Consider the following 8,220-nt stretch of genomic DNA (forward strand, 5'->3'; position numbering starts at 1 on the left):
ATAGAGCATCATGTGCGGTCATTATACAGTATGGAGCATCATGTGCGGTCATTATACAGTATGGAGTATCATGTGTGGCCATTATACAGTATGGAGCATCATGTGCAGTCATTATACAGTATGGAGCATCATGTGCGGTCATTATACAGTATGGAGCATCATGTGCGGTCATTATACAGTATGGAGCATTATGTGCGGTCATTATACAGTATGGAGTATCATGTGTGGCCATTATACAGTATGGAGCATCATGTGCAGTCATTATACAGTATGGAGCATCATGTGCGGTCATTATACAGTATGGAGCATCATGTGCGGTCATTGTACAGTATGGAGTATCATGTGCAGCCAATATACAGTATGGAGCATCATGTGCAGCCATTATACAGTATGGAGCATCACGTGCGGTCATTATACAGTATGGAGCACTGTGTGGCCATATTTTTTTGTTTAGAATGATTGTATATGAAACAGTGTGATCAGCAGTGCTAAATGGGAGTGGTTGGGACGTGGATATGGGTGTGACTAATTATGAATGGGTGTGGTCAGAGACGTGGCCTAAAATTTGCCACGGCGCGCAGGGACTGTTTAAAGAAGCCATAACTAGCTCCATACTACCACCAAAAAATAGCTCTTTTCATAGATGAAGACACACAACAAAGTCAGAGTATAGGGAGGGATAGATTGTGTATTAGGTAGGGAGAGGTTAAAGTGTTCTTCCAGTGTCCATCTTAAAACAACTCTTGTTAGAGGCAAAGCAATATTTTTCCAGCACACAGTGGTAGCATTTAGTGCTGCCTTTTTTTAAAGCACCGGTCTATTTTCCCTGCTGTTTTTGTGGTCAGAGCCTGGCTTCTGCTGTCCACATTAGTCCACTTAAAAAGGCGGTTAGTGCCCTATGCAAAACAACAGTCCAAACATTTCCTACTGCCTGCTACCAAGCACGCACCAGGCCATTTTCCCCACTTTTGGGGGGATCACAGCCTGCCTTCTGCTGTCTATATTAGTCCACTTAAAAAGGCGGTTAGTGCAAAGCAGTAGTCCAAACATTTCCTACTGCCTGCATCCAAGCATGCACCAGGCCATTTTGCCCACTATTTTGGCTGTGATAGCTAGCATGTCTTGTGCCATCAACATCTAAAAATCTGCGAAAAACCCAAAATGCCAAGAAAGCCTGTTGTTAAGGAACAGGGACGTGGATGTGGTGTTGTCAGTGGTGCACGAGAAGGCACTGAGTCTGTGTCAGGTCAGAAGAAGCTTGATGCATCCACTATGTTCCTGGAAAAATTTCCCCGGTCTGGAACGTAAACGTGTGTGGAAGCCAGAAGAGCGAGAGCAAATTCTGATGACCCCAAGCTTGGTCACTCCGAGGTGAGGATTAGTGAGCAGCATAGGGCAGTAGCTGAATACCAGCTTCAACATGCCCGTCAGACTGAGAGTCAGCCACCACACATAACAACTGTTGAGTGGGTGTGGATCGCTGACATTTGTGAGGTTCTTGAGAACTTTGAGTACTGCACCTAGCTCATGAGCCCCTGTCCTCCATATCTTCACTGCATGACACGGACAGCGCCACCGCTTTCTATAACTCGACCCTCACATCAGCCATAGACTCAGTCGCCCCTCTCATGCATGGCACAGTGCGACAAACCAATAGGCAACCTTGGCATAACAATGTCACAAAAAACTTCGACAAGCATCCAGGGTTACAGAGCGGCGTTGGAAGAAAACACGCCTGCCAGACGACTTCATTGCCTTCAAACAAGCTACATTTGACTTCAAATCAGCCCTCACCTCTGCTAAACAGACCTATTTCACTAACCTTGTATCTTCACTATCCTACAACACAAAACAACTGTTCAGCACATTTAACTCTCTCCTCCACCCACCACTGCCACCTCAAACTCCCTTCATCTCTTCCGAGGACTTTGCCACCTACTTCAAAAACAAGATCGACCAAACAAGGCAAACCTTTACTTGTCCACCACCCCAACCACTCCATATACCAGACCTCTGCCCTTCACTAATAACCTCCCTCTCCAACATCACTGAAAGAGAGCTTACTCGCCTCTTTTCCAATTCACACCTCACCACCTGTGCACTTGACCCCATGCCTTCCCACCTGCTCCCCAACCTCACTAACACGCTTATTCCAGCCCTAACCCATCTCTTCAACCTATCGCTATCTTCTGGTACCTTCCCCTCTGCCTTCAAACATGCCACCATCACACCCATCCTCAAAAAAACTAACCTTGACCCAACTGCTATGCCCAGCTATCGCCCCATATCACTGCTCCCGTTTGCTTCAAAACTCCTTGAGCAGCATGTCCATGGTCAACTTTCCTCCCACCTCTCATCTAACTCTCTCCTTGACAACCTCCAATCTGGCTTCCGCCCCCACCACTCCACCGAAACTGCCCTGACAAAAATTACTAATGACCTAGTCACAGCCAAAGCTAACAGACAGTTCTCCGTCCTCCTCCTTCTTGGCCTGTCCTCTGCTTTCGAAACAATCGATCACTGCCTACTCCTACAGATTCTTTCTTCCCTTGGCATCAAAGACCTCGCCCTGTCCAGAATTGCCTCATACCTATCCAACCGCACATTTAGCGTTTCCCACTCCCACACTACCTCCTCATCCCGCCCTCTCTCTGTTGGAGTCCCTCAAGGCTCTGTCCTAGGACCCCTACTTTTTTCCATCTATACCCTTGGCTTAGGACAACTCATAAAGTCCCATGGCTTCCAGTACCACCTGTATGCAGACAACACTCAGATCTACCTCTTTGGCCCAGATGTCACCTCCCTGCTGTCCAGAATCCCGAAGTGTCTGTCAGCCATATTCTCCTTCTTCACCTCTCGCTTCCTAAAACTCAATGCAGACAAAACCGAATTCATCATCTTTCCCCCACTTCACGTATCCCCCCTACCCAGTCTATCTATTATGGTAAATGGCATCACGCTCTCTCCCGCTCCTGAAATCCGCTGCCTCGGGGTAACTCTTGACTCTGCCCTGTCCTTCAAACCTCACGTCCAAGCTCTTGCCACCTCCTGTCACCTCCAACTCAAAAATATTGCCAGAATCCATTCCTTCCTCAGCCCACAATCTACCAAAACTCTTGTGCATGCTCTCATCATCTCCCGCCTCGATTACTGCAACACCCTCCTCTGTGGCCTCCCCGCTAACTCTCTTGCACCACTCCAGTCTGTCCTCAACTCTGCTGCCCGCCTAATCCACCTCTCTCCTCACTACTCCCCTGCTTCTCCCCTCTGCAAATCCCTCCACTGGCTCCCAATCCCCCAACGAATCCAGTTCAAACTACTAACACTGATCTACAAAGCCATCCACAACCTGTCCCCTCCCTATATCTCTGAACTAATCTCCCACTATCTTCCCTCACGTAATCTTCGTTCATCCCAAGACCTCCTACTCTCCTCCACACTTATTCGTTCCTCACACAATCGCCTCCAAGATTTCTCCCGAATATCCCCCATCCTCTGGAATTCCATACCTCAACACGTCCGATTATCCACCACCCTCGGATCCTTCAGACAGAACCTGAAAACCCATCTCTTCAGGAAAGCCTACAGCCTACAATAACCAAGCCACTGCCTCACCACCGCCAGAGCCACCGCCGCCTCACCCCTACCTTCTGTCTCTTCCGCACTATCCCATAGAATGTAAGTCCGCAAGGACAGGGTCCTCTTCCCTCTGTACCAGTGTGTCACTGTAAACCTGTTTACTATAAATGATATCTATAACCCTGTATGTAACCCCTTTCTCATGTACAGCACCATGGAATTAATGGTGCTATATAAATAAATAATAATAATAATAATGAGCGGTGATCAGGCTATTACTAGCATAACAATCCTGCTTCTGTGTCTCTTGAAACAATCACTGCATAATCTCAAAGAGGAAGCTTTGAGTGCCCAGCATATTGGCATGGTAAGGGCTATATGTGCCTTGTAACAATGTCAAGGAGAGAGAATGTTGCAGAACATGGTCAAGAGGTACTTAAGTGACCATATGTGCGTCCTTTCTGATGCTTCAGTTCTAGTGTTGAGCATTCCGATACCGCAAGTATCGGGTATCGTCCGATATTTGCGGTATCGGAATTCCGATACCGAGTTCCGATATTTTTGCGATATAGGGAATCGGGATCGGAATGCATATTCATGTGTAAAATAAAGAATAAAAATAAAAAATAGGGATATACTCACCCTCTGACGCACCCTGGTTGTAACCGCTGCAACCGGCAGCCTCCGTTCCTAAGAATGAGCGAGTGAAGGACCTGCGATGACGTCGCGGTCTTGTGATTGGTCGCGTGAGCAGTCACATGAGTGGTCACGCGACCAATCACAAGCCGCCACGTCATCGAAGGTCCTTCACTCGCTCATTCTTAGGAACGGAGGCTGCCGGTTAACACCGCTAGGTCCAGGGTCCGCCGGAGGGGTGAGTATATCCATATTTTTTATTTTTATTCTTTATTTTTTACATGAATATGGATCCCAGGGCCTGAAGGAGAGTTTCCTCTCCTTCAGACCCTGGGAACCATCCAGGATAGCTTCCGATACTTGTGTCCCATTGACTTGTATTGGTATCGGGTATCGGTATCGGCGATATCCGATATTTTTCGGATATCGGCCGATACTATCCGATACCGATACTTTCAAGTATCGGAAGGTATCGCTCAACACTATTCAGTTCCCTTTAATTATTGGGTGTCCAAGCTGAACACTTGGCCAGACCTTTCCTTATATGCTTTGGAGGTGCTGGCCTGCCCGGCTGCTAGTGTGATGTCAGAGCGTGTTTTCAGTTCCGCTGGGTCAATCATCACTGATAGGTGCACACGCCTCTCCATGGTAAATGCACACAGACTTACTCTGATTAAATTCAACAAGGACTGGATATCTCCACAGTTTGCAATCGCTTCAGATGACAGCAAGCCAACCTAAATTCACAAAAAATGCTGATTCATGATACTGTCGTTAACATCAACCCCTTTCCATAAAAACCCATTTCCTTTCTTCGTCAACCATGACAGCCCATAGGGCTAATTTTTACAAACCCTATGGAAATTTTGCAATGGACAAACCAGGACAGTATTCCTACTCCAGCCTAACTACTATTTGTGTTTGGAGGCCCTTGGGATTGTGGCTTCCTGCGTTAACCATGACTCAGCCCATAGGGCTAATTTTTACAAGCCCTATGCACATTGTGCAGTAGACAAATCTTGAATGTAGAGTGGTCCTACCAAACTAATATTTGTCATTGGAGGCCCTTGTGACAGGTTGTCCCACACTGCGACTGAAAAAGGGGATATACAGGGTGGGCCATTTATATGGATACACCTAAATAAAGTGGGAATGGTTGGTGATATCAACTTCCTGTTTGTGGCACATTAGTACATGGGAGGGGGAAAACTTTTCAAGATGGATGGAGACCATGGAGGCCATTTTGAAGTTGGCCATTTTGGATCCAACTTTATTTTGACGCATCACACTTATTGAGAATTTCACAAGAAAAATAATGGTGTGCTTGGTTTTAACATAACTTTATTCTTTCATGAGTTACTTACAAGTTTATGACCACTTATAAAATGTGTTCAAAGTGCTGCCTATTGTGTTGGATTGTCAATGCAACCCTCTTCTCCCACTCTTGACACACTGATAGCAACACCATGGAAGAAATGCTAGCACAGGCTTTCAGTATCCGTTGCTTCAGATGCTGCACATCTCGTATCTTCACAGCATAGACAATTGCTGTGACAATAGACAAAAGCTTTAAGCTGGGAGAGGGCTTATGTTATGGAATTAGTTTTGGAAGTTCCAGTTCCCCGACCACCAGCACCTGCCCCAACACCATGATGGTCCACCACCAAGGAAATCATCTCTGCTACAGCAACATGTCAGTATGCCAGTATTCAACAAGTCCAACACAGAGGCTGATGAACATGTGCAAAACTTTGAGACCCTGATACTGATGCAACAGGTACCCACAGCTGAATGAGGTCAAATACTTGTGGACTAGATTGACTGGCCGGGCACAGAATGCTGTCCAGTTGCTTGGGCCTCAAGACTGCCTGGACTATTACACTCTTAAGGACACTTTGTTGGCGCTTTTTACCATCACCCCCAAGATATATCACACCAAGTTCCAGACTTTGTCTCGCCATGGGGCCTCCTATGTAAAATTTTGCAGTCAACACTGACAGCACTGCAAACGCTGGCTCAATTGTCAGGCTCTCCACTCTGCTACTGCCCTCCAGGACATGATGGCTCTTGAGCAACTTATGGAGAAGATAGCCTCAGAGATATGAGAGTAGGTAGCCAATTGGAAGCTCAATACCCTAGAGCAAGCAGCCCAATTAGCCAATGAGTTTACAGCTAATCGACCCTGCTGAAGACCCGATATGCCCACCACTCCCAGGAGACCCCTCAACCAATGATTTTAGTGGCCACCAACCATTCTAGCAGGACTATCCCACTACCCAGCATAACCCCACTAGGACCAAGGTTTACAGCTAGGACCCGAGATTTGCCCAACCACTGGTGCTGCTATATGTGCGGGCACCTTGGACACATGCCCAAAGATTGTCTCCAGGGCCCCATGCCTGGAGTCCATCTGTCAGCCAAGCAGGTCAACATCTTCAAAGATGAGCCATAAGGGTCAGAGGGACTCTACCCATGGGATACACCAGCAGTGGAGGAAGTGATATACTCTGTCCACACTGTAGGGCAGATTGACCACCCTACACCAGTCAACCTCTATCACCACATCCAGCTGGTCAAGGTCAGTTATATCCAGGCCCAGGGACCTCAGGACACTGGGTCTTCCATCACACATGTCAGACCAGAACATTATTTACCAGCCTGCCAATTAGCCATCTTCCTGGCTGGGGGTCAGCACTCTGGGAAAGGGTGCATTTCCATAGGCAATTTACTGGCTCATGTATAGGAGAAGGAGCTGGAGAGTTGTTCCTTCGGTATGGGTGAATCCGTATCATTGAGCTGAAAAATCGTGTGGTGCTGCACCATTTGTCTTCCTCAGGCTCCAGGATCTATGGGATGCGGAAGACGACATGTTTGGATGCAATGGATACCAGTTTGGTTCTCTTCGGTTACGTGTGGAGCTTCACACATCAAGCAGGGGATCTGGGAGAGGATATGTTGGACCCCGGAGGAGGAATGGACCCCTGTCCCAGCGAACTTAGGGCAATTTTCTCATCTCAGGGCTTCCCTATTAGGGAGTTGGCAGGATATGAAATATCAACTGAGAGAAGCTGCTATGCTGATGTAAACAAGGATGGAAGGGGGATTGTGGAGTTTAGTCACAAGGAGGACATGGAATATGCTTTAAGGAAACAGAATTTTGTTCTCATGAAGGTGAAATTGAAGCCTCTTACATTTGTGCCTGTGCTGAAATCAATGATGATTGACTGTTCCTGACAAGTGGAGAAGGATGATCAGAAGCCTATCACGTCTGGCAGCACCATCAACAGCGACCCATGACAGGATTCAGCAGTCTTCATGGCTAATTAGGAATTGGGAGGAATGTGATGTCACAGCAATTCTATTCTTGATTATGCCAGACATTCAGTGCGTACGGAAAGTATTCAGACACCTTTAAATTTTTCACTCTTTGTTTCATTGCAGCCATTTGCTAAATTAAAAAAGTTCATTTTTTTCTCATTAAGGTACACTCTGCACCCCATGTTGACTGAAAAAAATACAGAAATGTAGTAATTTTTGCTGATTTATTTAAAAAGAAAACAAATATCAAATGGTCATAAGTATTCAGACCCTTTGTTCAGTATTGAGTAGAAGCACCCTTTTGAGCTAGTACGGCCATGAGTCTTCTTGGGAATGATGCAACAAGTTTTTCACACCTGGATTTGGGGATCATATGACATTCTTCCTTGCTGATCCTCTCCAGTTCTGTCAGGTTGGATGGTGAACGTTGCTGGACAGCCATTTTCAGGTCTCTCCAGAGATGGTCACAGAGTTGTTCTGAAGAAACTCCTTTGTTATTTTAGCTGTGTGCATAGGGTCATTGCCTTGTTGGAAGGTAAACCTTCAGCCAAGTCAGAGGTCCAGAACACTCTGGAAGAGGTTTTCATCCAGTATATCTCTGTACTTGGCCACATTCATGTTCCCTTCAATGAGAACCAGTTGTCTTGTCCCTACAGCTAAAAAGCACACCCATAGCATGATGCTTCC

The 8,220-nt window shown here is 46.5% G+C and overlaps 1 pseudogene; it reads left to right on the forward strand.

Annotated features, from left to right (window-relative positions):
- The first annotated feature begins 1,161 nt into the window (after positions 1-1,161).
- LOC143775058 (serine/arginine-rich splicing factor 9 pseudogene) lies at positions 1,162-7,439 on the forward strand (annotated as a pseudogene).
- Positions 7,440-8,220: the final 781 nt, after the last annotated feature.

The sequence above is a fragment of the Ranitomeya variabilis genome, chromosome 5 (genome assembly GCF_051348905.1).
Source record: "Ranitomeya variabilis isolate aRanVar5 chromosome 5, aRanVar5.hap1, whole genome shotgun sequence".
In the NCBI taxonomy this organism is placed as follows: Eukaryota; Metazoa; Chordata; class Amphibia; order Anura; family Dendrobatidae; genus Ranitomeya; species Ranitomeya variabilis.